Here is a 12,998-nt window from a genome sequence, read left to right as displayed (position 1 = left end):
CACCGCAAGTGACAGGTTATTGCATCGCTGGGACAATGCCTGGCTGGTCTCTTGGCTGCCTGGACGGGGATTACAGGTTCTTCATTCCCTGGAGCTGCTTATTCACTGACTCCTTGTCCCGCCCACAGATGACTGATCTCATAGGTCACTTCTTGAATTCACTCCAGGATAATCTTCTAACAACACTGTCACCGGTAGGTACTGACTACACGGTATTTCGATTCAAACTGAAATCCAAATTTCCATTTCCTCCAACTTTTGACCCCTCTTTTCCTTTACTCACTTATCTTCAGGTGGAGGAGCTCTTGTGGGAAGGCACTTTTTTTTTTAATTTTTTTTTAAATGTTTTAATTATTTTTGAGACAGGGACAGACGGAGCATGAGCAGGGGAGGAGCAGAGAGAGAGAGACACACACACACACAGAATCCGAAGCAGGCTCCAGGCTCTGAGCTGTCAGCACAGAGCCCGACGCGGGGCCCGAACTCACAAACCGCGAGATCATGACCTGAGCCGAAGTCGGCCGCTTAACCCACTGAGCCACCCAGGCGCCCCCACTTTTTTTTTTTTTTAAACAAAAGATGATTGGAGGGACACATGGAATCCTCAGTGGTGCTTATCCACTTGTTCTGAATAGCACTTACCATATTCCCTTTTCCAAACTGGACATCATTGGGAACAACAGAACACGTTCCCAGCCTTCCAGAAAGCGGAGGGGTTTTGTTTTTTTTTTTTAATCAGCCCGGGTGTGGTGTATCTGGGGAGAGAAAGCACAGTAAATACCTGTACATAATTAGCATCATTGCCGACCTAATCAAACATCCCCAGCCATGCCTATCTGCATCCCCGAGGGTCTCCAGCGACTGTGGTTGATTTCTGCCGCCCTGCTGTTGCACATTTGCTGAATTCAGCTTTCCTTTAGGTTTCACAAGGTTTTGGTTACACACTGAGCTGTTAATTTTGATAGCCGTGTTTCCCAACCAGCTAAAGTCGTTGCTGCAACGTGACAGATGGACGTCGGAGAAATGGCTGCAAGGTGGATGCAAGGGGAGTGATGGACAGAGGGCCTTTGCCATTGTGCACTGCCTCTGGGGGCTTTTCTTACAAAGGAAATCTTGATCTCTTGGTTAAGTAGACACCTCACTACTTAGTATGTAGATACGTGTTACGAAACCGTTCTCTTCCTGTTCTCGCTGGCATAGTTTCAGATGAAGTGAAAAGGGCCCCCCGAAGGGCTTTGCTCCACCACTAGATGGAGGACCACCTTCACCCCTGCAGCCCTGGAGACAAGGGCCCAGGGAACAGGAAAAAGATCTGCTGCTACCCTCCCCCCACCCTCCCGGGTTCCTCCCAGCACCGGGCAGGAAGCCACCTGCCGCAGCAGCAACGGTCACCGGTGGGGTCACACTCATTGTGCGCTTTACATTTTGAGATCTGATTCCTGCGTGAAGCCACAGCATCCTCTTTGGTGTTCTTTGAAAGTTCTGTGTTTTTCCAGCTGTTCCACAAACCTTTGTCGGCCAGGACAGCCTTGCACATGGCTTTCCAAAATTACCAAGGCCATCGACATTCTTTCCACCCACAGTATCCGCACTGACCCCTCCACCATTTGTTCATGCAAATCCTTCCCCTTCGAACCAGTGTGGCTCACTTCCGTGTATCACAAAGGCTGTGCGCACCACTCAGAGCACGAGTGGCACTGGAAAGGGGTCACCGGGCGCAGCCAGGATTAGTTTTCTCTATTCTTGAGTTTCATATAAATAGAATCACACAATATGTCCTTTTTTGCGTGTGGCTGCTTTTGATCAATACGTCGTCGGTGAGATTCAGCCATGTTAAGCCGAATCCTATTCCATTATATAAATAGACCACAATTTGTCAGTTCCCTTCTTGATGGACATTTGGGTTATTTCCGGTTTTTGACTATTATAAATAGGCTGCTATGAACATTTTTGTCCAAGGCAATTTATGGATGTATGTACTATACTTTCTCTTGTATATATACACAGGGGTAGATTTGCTGGTCCTTGTAAGTGTGTGCTTAGCTTCATTAGAGACCTCCAGCTTTCCAAAGAGGTTGTTTTCTTATCTTTAATTTTTAATAAGATATCTTTAATCTTTAATAAGATATTATCTTATCTTTAATCTTTGCAACAACCGTAAGTGTTCGTCAGTCAGTTCACCGTTGCTTATTGAGCACCTACTATGTGGCAAGCACTGTTCTAGATGCTGGGATATAGCTACGAGTGAATAGACAAGGTCTCTGTCATTGAGGCATGTTCTCGCGGAGTGGGGGGTAGTCAGGCAATGTAACAGAAAAAAAAACAAAAAAGGGTAATATGCTGCAGGCAGTGTTCTAGGCCCTGGAAATGTAGCAGTGACCAAAATAGATGAACAGACTGCTGTCACAGAACAAGAAGAAAAGAGCAACCAGGAGGGTCTGGAGGAGAAAGCAGAGGCCAGGTTAAGGAGGACCGGATAGATCATGGAAATGATTTTATCCTGAAGCAGTGGAAAGTCGCAGAAGGGCTGTAAGCAGAGACATGAAATGATCTAATTGACAGGGATGGGGTCGAGGAGATTCACTAGAAGGCTGTGTGATCCAGGCAGACTCTGGGCCAAAACTCTGTCTGCGACGGTGGAAGTCGTGACAATGACCAGAATTCAGGATATACTTGGGAGGTTGCCCCGAGAGGACTTAATGAACGATTGGCTATGGGGTGAGCGAAAAGAGGAATACAATTTAGATTCTAGATTCTTAGCCTGAGAAACGGGGTGGATGGTGGTACCATGCCCCGAGACTGGGAGGACCGGGGAAGGAAGGAACTTGACGAAGAAAAGCAAGAGTTCCATTTTGCTAAATTCGAGATGCAGACGAACGTTCGAGTGGAAACGTTCAAGAGGCAGGAGTTCACGGGAAATAGTCTGAAGATCTACCTTTGAGAACCATCAATGTGTAGATGACTTTCAAAGGCCCAAGGCTGAATGACAGCACCTGCGAGGAGAGTATAGGCCACGAAGGAGCTGGCGGAAGAGTCTTGGAATATCCTGAGAATGTCCAGTTCCATTTTACAGATGGGGAAACCGAGGCTCAGAGGAGAGAAGCAAATTGCCCGAGGTCACACGGTGTGACAAAGTTGGTCTTATTTTAGAGTCTGCGTACTTACCCACTTCCCTTTAATGCCTGAGGTTTCTCACTTCTGCCACTTAGATGCCACATGACCTAACATGAATTAAACTTTCAGCGCCCCCCCCACCCCCGCCCCGGGGGAGTATACCTGAGGTTATGCTAATGAGGTGATTCAGCTTGGGAATGCCAGATCGCCTGGGGATAGGGCTGGCCACCACCAGCAAGGTCCAGCGATTAGAATGTTGGACCTTCCAGCCCCACCCGTGACCTTTGGGAAAGGGAGGGAAGGGGGTGTTGGTGGCTGCAGGTTAAACTCTATTCAAGCTCTCGAGTAACGAGATTTGACGAGCTTCTGGTGGGTAAACACACCCAGGTGCCAGGTGAGTGGCACACCCCACTTCCATGGGGACAGAAGCTCCTGCGCTCCAGACCCTTCCAGGCCTCACCCTATGGACCTCTCATCTGGCTGTTTATTTATCTCCTTTATAATAAGCTGGTAAATGTAAGTAAATGTTTCTCTGAGTCCTGTGAGCCACTCTAGCAAATTAATCAAACCTGAGGAGGGTGTTGTGGGGGCCCCCCATTTTATGGCCAGTCAGAAGCCCAGGTGACAGCTTGGACTGGCAAGTGACATCTGGCGTGGAGGGTAGTCTTGTGGGAGGGAGCCCTTCACCTGTGGGATCTGATGCCATCTCCGGGGAGTGTCAGAATTGAGCTGAGTTGTAGGCACCCACTCAGTGTCCGCTGAGGATTGTAGAATTGCCTGGTAGTGTGGGAAAACATGCATCAGACCGTGACTCAGGGTTCCTCCAATTAGCACCTAGGCTGTAAAAGCTGAATCTGAAGGCAAAGGAAGAGAAAGATCTGGTGAATGTTGAATGTGTTTTTTGCACATGGTGCAAACACCTGTGTATGTGTGTGTGTGTGTGTGTGTGAACAGCGTCCCTTGCCCCTGCTCTTGGTAATGGCAGCCCTCTCTTCCTTGGAGTTATCGTCCCATCCCCCACCCAGTGTCATTCGTGGATCCCATCCCTCTGTCCTCAGTGGTTGCCTAAAGGTGGATGCGTGATCCCAGCCACACCAAATCAGAAAAGGGTCCTTTGGCTTTACAGATATTGGGAGAATAACCTTTCTTTCTCGGGGGGTTGCTGAGCTGCGATGACAGAAGAATGGAACTGTCTGCATCCATACCTCCCTTTGCCTATCAGCCATTGGGAGAGAACAAAACCAGAAGAGAGAGAGTTTTTGTGGCTTTAACTGAGCCTCTGGCTCAGTGATGGGAGTCCGTGCTTGAGCTGCTGTTTGCTTAAGCTAGTTGGGGTTCCTCACAACCATAAAGGACCAACTAATTCATGTTAAGTTCCACTGGTGCTAATTTTCACAGTCTTAGCTGAGACCCTCCTGAAAGTAATTCAGCACTGTCATTTGGTTTCATGAATGATGAACCTAGAAGGTCGAAAGTTCCAGCCCAAGGTCGTATGGCATTAAACAAACTGACTTTTGGCACACCTGGGTGGCTCAGTCGGTTAAGCATCGGACTTCAGCTCAGATCATGATCTCATGGTTTGTGAACGCAAGTCCCGTGTCAGCTCTGACAGCATAGAGCCTGCTTCGGATCCTCTGTCTCCCTCTCTCTCTCTCTCTCTCTCTCTGACCCTTCCCAGCTTTGCATGCACACGTGTGCGCGCTCTCTCTCTCTCTCTCTCTCAAATAAACATTTTTAAAAAATCATTTTTAAAAAAGTCCTGTAACTTGGAGTGTATCTAATCTATTTTTAGTTTATCACCTTCCCTGTAGACCTACCCATTTGCCCATATGAATTCTGAAGTCCTCAGGGGGATCTCCATAAGAAAGGAGTGTGATCAGAGTATTTGGGGAAAAAGAGGACACCAAATAGGCAATACATTGCTTAGGGACCTGGGACGTCTGTAGACAAGGAGATTGGGGCAAAGGAGTCAAGTAACCCTGGGTTGAAATCCTACTGGATGGGATCAAAGCAAACCTTTGGATTTGGGTTTCTACAATTCTGGCCCCAGTAAAATGGTCCAGTGAATTATGGGTCCCTGAAGGGTTTAGCAGATTTCCAGAATCTTATGGATTCCAATCTTCCTGGAGAGAGTAGACCATTGGGTGATATTTGCTTCGTTCATACATATTTGTATGTATACATGTATGCGTGAGCATCTGCACGTGTGTATGTACACACACACACACACACACACACACTCACACAAGTTCCAGCCTCACACATTTCTCCAGAAAGGGGGATTTAAGGAAATGGCGAGAAACATCAGAATTCCTTAAAGCCTTCTGGGGAATCATCTTCTGGACTTGGCCCCCTTTCCTGTGAGATTTTCCTTTCAAAGCTCAAAATTCTTTTCACAGCTCCTGAGTAGGTGAAAGCCACTGGAGAACAGTCTTGTATTGTCTTGCTCTCCTTTGGGAGGCAAGGTGGGAGGATTGAGGAGCTGGGAAGGTGGGGGAGGGGTCCATTTTCCCTGCACCTCCAATCTGGCAGGCCCGGGTTTAAAAAGCTCCAGAAAATGTAGCATTTGAAAATGCAGCCAGGAGGAGAGTAGACCCAGGAGGCCCAGAACTAGAAGCAAATGTGGGTTTTCGGTGTTATTCTTGTCTTTGCTAGGCCAATCACTCCTCCTCCCTGTTCTTGCTGCCTGGAGCAGAGATTTTAAAGGGTAACTCTCTCCTTGCTGAAGCTTTTGTCTGCCCGGGGACTTCCTGCGCGAGGGAGGGAATCGGGAGAGAGGACCGGGTTCCTATCTAGCCACCTCACTGCCAGAGCAGACTCAGGTGGAGTTTGTGCCCAGCGGGTGAGCGGCCCTTTCTCCACCACTGTTTCGCTGGTGGCACAATCAGCCTCTTAGAAGATGCTAATGAGATTCTGGTAGAGAGCTACAGAATCATCTGTGGCAGATGGTAGAAGGTTAGGTTCTGATTTCTCTTGTTCCACTGTTGTTTTTCTCTAAAAATGTGCTAACCAATGTGCAGCTTCCTTGGGCTTGATTTTGACAAAGCCACAAATTAATTTTTTCATTCCTTTCATCCGTCCTTCCTCTAATCATAAATATCTTTTTAGAAATGAAAGCAAATCATTCAGTTTCTTCCTGCTGCCCTTCCCCTGCAGTCTGCATTTTTTATTTTTTTACACCAAAGAAATCACTTAAATTCTCTCTGAACCTACGACGATAATATACACCCGTGCTATGAATGCCCCCTGGTAATACGTAATTTCATTTTCTCATTGACTGGGGCAAGGTTAGGTTATCATGTTTTGGTTATTTTACACTTCCTCAATGGAAAGATATAAAAACAAACAAAAAAAATACCATAAGAGCCAGCAAAGGGAATGCTACCGTTTATTGAATACCTTCAACATTCCAGGCACCGTGCTGGGTAATATATGGGCAATATTTTAGCTACTCCTCGCATTAATCCTATACGGAGGCACTATTCTTATCCCCATTTTACAGGAGAGGAGACTGAGACTTGGATAAAGAGACTTGTCCAAGATGGGGGGGCCAGGAAGTGGCAGAACTGGAAGCCGAAGCTAGGAAGTCTCACTCCAAAGCCAGTGCTCTCACTACATTCTTGCGTTGTCCTCGATGAATTTCAGTTGCACCAGTGCTGGTGGTCTTTCGGACTCAGGGGCACTTCTCCTGATTTCAACCCTCCTTTGGAGACCAGATGTCAAGAGGTTTATTTACAGTGAGAGAGTCTGACGCTGCTTACGGAGGCATTGGCTTGGCCTCCAAGATGGAAGACCCACCATTTCGCCAATGAGGAAATGAAGGTCCCGAGAGTATAATGTCTCCGTTATCTATTGCTATGTGACAAACCGCTCTAAAACTGAGCAGTTTAAACCACGAAACGATTTTATTGCTCCCAATTCTGTGGGCCAGGACTTTGGGCAGAGCTCATCTGTGCTGTCTCGGGACTGTCCCATGTGGTGTCAGCCAGGTGGGGCAGACGCCCTAGGGGCCTTGAGGCTGACTGCTGGCTCTCTGCCCAGCAGAATAGCCTGCACCTTACCTGGTGGCTCAGGCTCAGGGAACACAAGGCCTCGGCCCTGAACCAGAACAGTATCCCTTTTATCTCCTTCCATTGGTCACAGCCAGTCCCAGGGCCAGCACAGATTCAAGGGGGAGGGCATCACCTCTACCTTTTGATGAGAGGACCAGCACATGCAAATAGAGACGGCCTGTGCGTGGTCGCCTTTAGACAGCACCACACATGCTGACTCATCAGTGGCAAATATCCAAGCGTGAGGCCAACATTATGGAAAATCGCACTGTGGCAGCTTTCCTGGAGGGGAAAAGATTCCCTTCAGAATCCGCATTCTATTTGGACTCCTTCAGCCCCAACAGGTAAACGTGGAAGTCACTTTAGAGGGGACGGGGGTGGTGACGCTCATCTAATCCTGTGGGTGGTGATATTCTTGTGGGCCCGTGCTGAGTCCGGTGACCACATCATGCACTGGGGGGAAATGAGTGGCACCTCCCCTGATCTGGGCAAAGGAAAGGGGGTGCAGATGTGTATCCTGCCAAGGCCACAGAAGTGATGTGTCCAAAGATGTTGCAGAGGCTGCCAACATGATCAGAGAAGAGAAAGCCCAGAATGATCAGCCCAGTGAGCCTCTAACAAAAAACAGATGGGGGCCCCTGGGTGGCTCAGTCGGTTAAGCGGCCAACTCTTGATTTCGGCTCAGGTCATGATCTCGCAGTTTGTGGGATCGAGCCCCTCGTTGGGCTCTTTGATGACAGCCCAGAGCCTGCCTGGGATTCGCTCTCTCTCTCTCTCTCTCTGCCCCTCCCCTGCTTTCACACACACACTTCCCTCTTTCAAAGTAAACATTAAAAAACAAACAAATAGATGGATGGCCTAACCAAGAAGAACTGATTGAGAAAATAAAGGAATTTCAGGCCTTAACGGGCAGGGCATTTGTAATCATTTTCTAAAGCTCATCCACCAAATTGAGTAAGGAGAAAACACAAAATCAAGGTCAAAGGTAGGAATATGTACCTGGGAAGGAAAAATAAGGTGGATTATGACCGGGTGAAGAATAATTCAAATTTAGCGGCTGTAAGAGCAAGAGGGAGCCTAAGAGATCAAAGTTAGTCCAAACCCCATTTTATGCATGAAAAAATTGAGGCCCAGGAGAAACAGAAGTGAAGGGCCTGCCCCAGCTCCCGCAGCTCAGTTATTCTTGCATTGTTAATGAGCATTTAGCAAGCACTGATTAAGTGACAGGCATTTTGCTGGGTGATGGAAACTCTCACAAAACTGACTGTCCAGGGGAGGAGAAAAGGTCGTGAAAGGCAATGATCACAGAATAATGCAGGGAACGTGGCACCAGCAGGGCTCAGGGTGGACCGTGGGTGTCCCACACCTCAGCTCTAGGCTCGTTGCTTGCTTGATGCCCGTGAGCTCTGGGTAGAAGAAAGCTTGTTTTTAAAAATCCGGCCTACTGAGCTGCCCATTGGAGCTACATCAGATCAGAGGCCTGTGCTTTCAAAGAGACTGCAGTTTTCCAATCTCATGTGCATTTAGAAGAGGACATCCTAAATGTGCCTTGTGCTCGGGCAGGTCCTAAGAGAGCATTCGCACGTCTCGGGACTAGCACAACGTCACTGCCCGTGGACGCCACCACCAGTCCCGAGGGAGGCAGTGAGATTTAATCCGGAGCTTCTGACTTCCAACCCCTTCGCTGGGCTACCACATGAGACATATTCTGGCTGGAGTCCACCACAAGCAGGCATGGTGGGCCCTTCACCAAGTCATAAAGTTTGAAAGGGGTGTTTGACCGAATGGGAGCCCAAGAGGTTTGGGAGGAAATGGCAAGTTGCTGGTGGCTTCTACCCAACCCCCCCAATCCCCCCTCCAGACTTCAGCATCCCCTCCCTTCTACCAGTGGTTCTCAAAGGTCACTGCCCCTTGGAATCGTCTGGGGAGCTTAAAAAATCCCTGTGTGATTTTTTTCCACCTATATGATGGAGCGAGGGGAGCACAGACCTGGGTGTTCCTGGGGAGCAAGCCTCCGCTGCTCATGTCTCCAACGGGAGAAATCACAATCCCAAACACCCTCGGAGGACTGGCTGTGTGTCAGTCGCTGATAAGAGGGCTTTACAGGATCACCTTTCTTAGTTCTGACAACAATCCTTTGAGTTAGTGATTACAGCTCCATTTTACAGATGAAGAAACTGAGGCTGGAGAGCTTAAGTCACGGTGCCCAAGGTCACATGACTAGCAACAGGCTACAGCCTCGCACAGCCTCCAGGGAAAGCCTGCACACTTAACTCCTCCAAGGGGCAATGGGACAGACAGGCAGCTCCCCAGGTATAGTCATCTTCTCTCCTGGGGCCATCCCCTTCCTGTTCTCTCTGTCTCCTGGGATCCTGACCCTTGATGGCCACTGCTCTCCAGCCTTCCGTGACTCACCACCTGCTCAGGTCACTCTTCCTGCTACCATTGCTGTCTGCCTCCAGCGGGACTGTTCTCCCAGGGCCTCAGGCCTCCTCAGGGCTCTCATGGGGACCCTCCTTATCCTTCATCCCTCCAACTCAGCCCGCTTCCTTTTCTGCTCCCCATCCCCACCCGACAGTGGAGTTTTGGCTTCAGCCCAGCCGTCCTCCTATGAGGGCAGAGAGCAGGGAAGAGGGAGCCTGGAAGGTTCCTTCCTCTACTTGTCATTTCCTGGCTGATTCTGCCATGAGGGCCGATAGAGAGCTTAGCCATCCTCAGAGAGCTGATATTCAGTGACAGCTCACTGAGTGCCAGGTGCCTTCCATACATCATCTCATATCAAACTTGCCAGGTCACTATCACACCCCAATCTCAAGTATAAAGAACTGGGGTCTGTCTTCATTCACCAAGCTAGGAAAGTGGCAGAGGTGAGATTCCAACCCCTGGCCATCTGCTCCACGGCCCACGTCTTCTCCATGACATCACAAGAGAAAGGTAAAGGGACAAGGAGCACTTACAGAAGTGTCCCTCAGCCCTAGATGTACCCCCAGACCAGCAGCCTCAGCATCACTGGGGAGCCTGTCAGAAATGCAGGCTCGCAGGCCCCGCCCCACACCTACTGAATCGAAACCTGCATTTTAACAAGATCCCAGGTGATTTCAATGCCTATTAAAGTTTGAGAAGCCTGGGTCTGGGTCCGTGGTCCGCCCTCCACAGCCCTGGCTGAACACTGGAATCACCTGGGGAACTCTGCAAACACACACCCGTGGTTCAGACTTCCGGGGGCTGGGGGCAACCTAGGCATCAGAGGGATTTGCTTCTGTTAACGTTTCGCGTTTTAGCTCCCCAGGTGATTCTAAGGGGCAGCAACCTCTGAGACCCCTGTCAGGAAGAAGGGACAGGCTGAAAGGCTGTGGAAGGTAGAAGCCACCAGCGACTTGCCGTCCCCTCCCAAAGCACAGCGACGCAGTCGGGGGTGGGAGGCCGGGGAGACCGGGTGCCGGGGCAGTGGCCAGCCGGGTCTCCTTCCCGCCGGTGCGTGCGTCTGGGCAGAGACCGGCTGCGGAAGGACGAGGGCTGGGAGCCTCCTTCTCAAGAACACCGACTGTCTGGACGCTGGGAAGCCGCTTCGGGTGAGTTCGCGGGGTGCCGGTCTGCACCGAGAGCCCGGCGCCGGGCGAGCGGGGCGCCGCGAGCAGCGCGCGCAGGCGCAGAGCCGCGAGGCGCGGGACGGGGCGGTGGCTCCGGCCGGGAGGGGGGCGGCTCGGAGGGCGGGGGACGGGGTGCGGCCGAGAGAGCCCGCGGGCCTCCGCGGAGGGCCCCGCCCGCCCGGCAACAGCCGCCCGCCGAGGCCGCCTCCGGGAGGGGGGCGGCGGCAGGCCGGCAGGTGCGGCGCGGCCCCGGGAGGGCGCGTTCGAGCGGTTCTTTGTTTCCTGTCCGGCTCAGCCCCAGGCCCGGGCGCCAGCCGGCCAAAGCTGAGTCACGGCTGACTGCTGGGCGTGTGGCCACACGGCCCCCTCCCGGAAGAATGCGTTTCTTTCCTGAAGCCGGCTCCTCTAATGAGCTAGCAGGGACAAAAGCCAGAGAGGTGGCTTCTCTCCTACAAAGCCCTGCACTCACCCTGGGCAAGTCCAGGACCAAGGTCACCCCCACCCAGCCCCCCACCCTCGCAGCTCTCACACGGCCCTGAGCAGGAGCTGCCGTCCCCGAGGATGCCACCTCCAAGGGGATCATGATCTGGGGGGTCAAGGCAAAGCTTCGCGACAGATCCGCACCGTCGTGGTTCGGGCAGGTTTCTCTGGGGCTGCTCCACCTGCCCGGGGTGTGGGGTACAGGCTGAATGGGTTGGCCTGGGATCACCTGGAGGACTTGTCAGAAATGCACGTTTCCCCAGCCTTGTTCGCAGAGGATAAGATGGGTAGAACCGGGGAAAGGCATGGAATCTGCATTTTAACAAGTACCCTAAGATTTTTTTTTAAAGCACGTGGTCGGTACACTTCACTTGTGAGTCGCTGATTTTGTAGAAGTTCCCGCGACCACGGTTGGTTGCGTCAACCACAAATGGGCGTCGCTGAATAACAAAGTTGAGTTCGCCTGGGGAGATAGAATTAGCAGATAACAATACAATTGGCAGAGGTGGGAGTCAGGCCGGGGTCCCCAGGCCCCCAAGCTTGTCTTTAGTTTGTAAGCCCAGGTCAAACCTGCCCTGCAGGGATTCCCAGGGAGCTTCTCCAGAACCTCCTTTCTACTTTTGTGGTATTGAATACCACCTGAAATAAAGTGTCAGCTGGCACTTTTACGCCTCTTAGTATTATTGGGGTGTCTTTCCAGTTTGGTATGTGGATTTGGGTATACTGGAGCTTAAGCCCCTATCAGCCACTAACGGTCATTAACCCAAGAAGAATCTGTTCTGTCTAGATAGCTGTCAGCTCAGATGGATTTTTAGATGATCTCTACTTTAAAGCTGCTAGCCTATCACAAAAAGATAAAGAAAAAATTTACTGAAAATTAGGCTTATGAATACATTTATCCCTTTGGTGGGCAAATGTTATCCTGTTAACAGCCCATAATAGAAAAAAAAAAAATGAACATGTTGTATTTTCTACAATGAAGGCTCACATCTCAGCTTTCCCACGTATTAGCTGGTAACCTTGAGTAAGTTTCTAACTTCTTTGTGCCTCAGTTTCCTTATCTGCAAAATGTAGTTGTGAATATTTATTGCTTCCAAATATAAGATTTGCAAGTGTCGTTTTGTGTAATTCCTATTTTCCAAATGAGGAAACTGAGGCTCAGAAAGGCTAGATACCAAAGTCACCCCACCTCGGCATACACCAGTTCCCTCCCCCATTGACCACATCTCTTCACTGCCTCCTCGCTCCTGACTGGCTGTCAGACAATAACTGTGCATATTCTCATGAGTGCACTCTAATGGCTAACATTTTTTTTTTAAGCAGTTACTGTGTTCCTTAAACTAGTGTAAACACTTAAATTCTTGCCACCCTTCCATGAGATGAGAATTGTCATCATCTCCCTCTCTCAGGATAGGAAACTGAAAGAGATATTTGAGATGACTCTGCCAGGAAGGGGCAAAGCCAGAACTTCCGTGCGGCACTCTGGCTTCTGGGCCTGGGTACTAAACTGCTATACTGTGTTGCCAGTTACATGTATTACGTAAGAGGGGAGGGAGGCTCCCCACTCTCCTGATCCACCAATGCAGCAATGCTGAGACTTTTTCCTTCCCATCAGCACTGCACTTCTGGGTGCAAAGGCTCCTTCTACCGGAACACTTGTAACTCTGCCGGGCCTTTGAAAATTGGTGTTTATGTAGGACAGCTTAGAGGGGCTTTGGAAGAGACTTGCATATAGGCCAGCATTGAACCCCCTGATTGCCTG

At 50.2% G+C, this 12,998-nt stretch overlaps 1 long non-coding RNA gene across 1 annotated transcript in view; it reads left to right on the top strand.

Annotated features, from left to right (window-relative positions):
- The first annotated feature begins 10,159 nt into the window (after window positions 1-10,159).
- Window positions 10,160-12,998, top strand: part of LOC122235078 — a 39,025-nt gene continuing 36,186 nt past the window's right edge. Inside the window, exons 1-2 of the long non-coding RNA XR_006213193.1 lie at window positions 10,160-10,258; window positions 10,448-10,738. This is a non-coding gene — a long non-coding RNA (uncharacterized LOC122235078). The remainder of the gene's footprint in view (window positions 10,259-10,447; window positions 10,739-12,998) is intronic.

Source organism: Panthera tigris, chromosome F2 (genome assembly GCF_018350195.1).
Source record: "Panthera tigris isolate Pti1 chromosome F2, P.tigris_Pti1_mat1.1, whole genome shotgun sequence".
NCBI classification, from domain to species: domain Eukaryota; kingdom Metazoa; phylum Chordata; class Mammalia; order Carnivora; family Felidae; genus Panthera; species Panthera tigris.
This window is presented reverse-complemented; position numbering and strand designations above follow the sequence as displayed.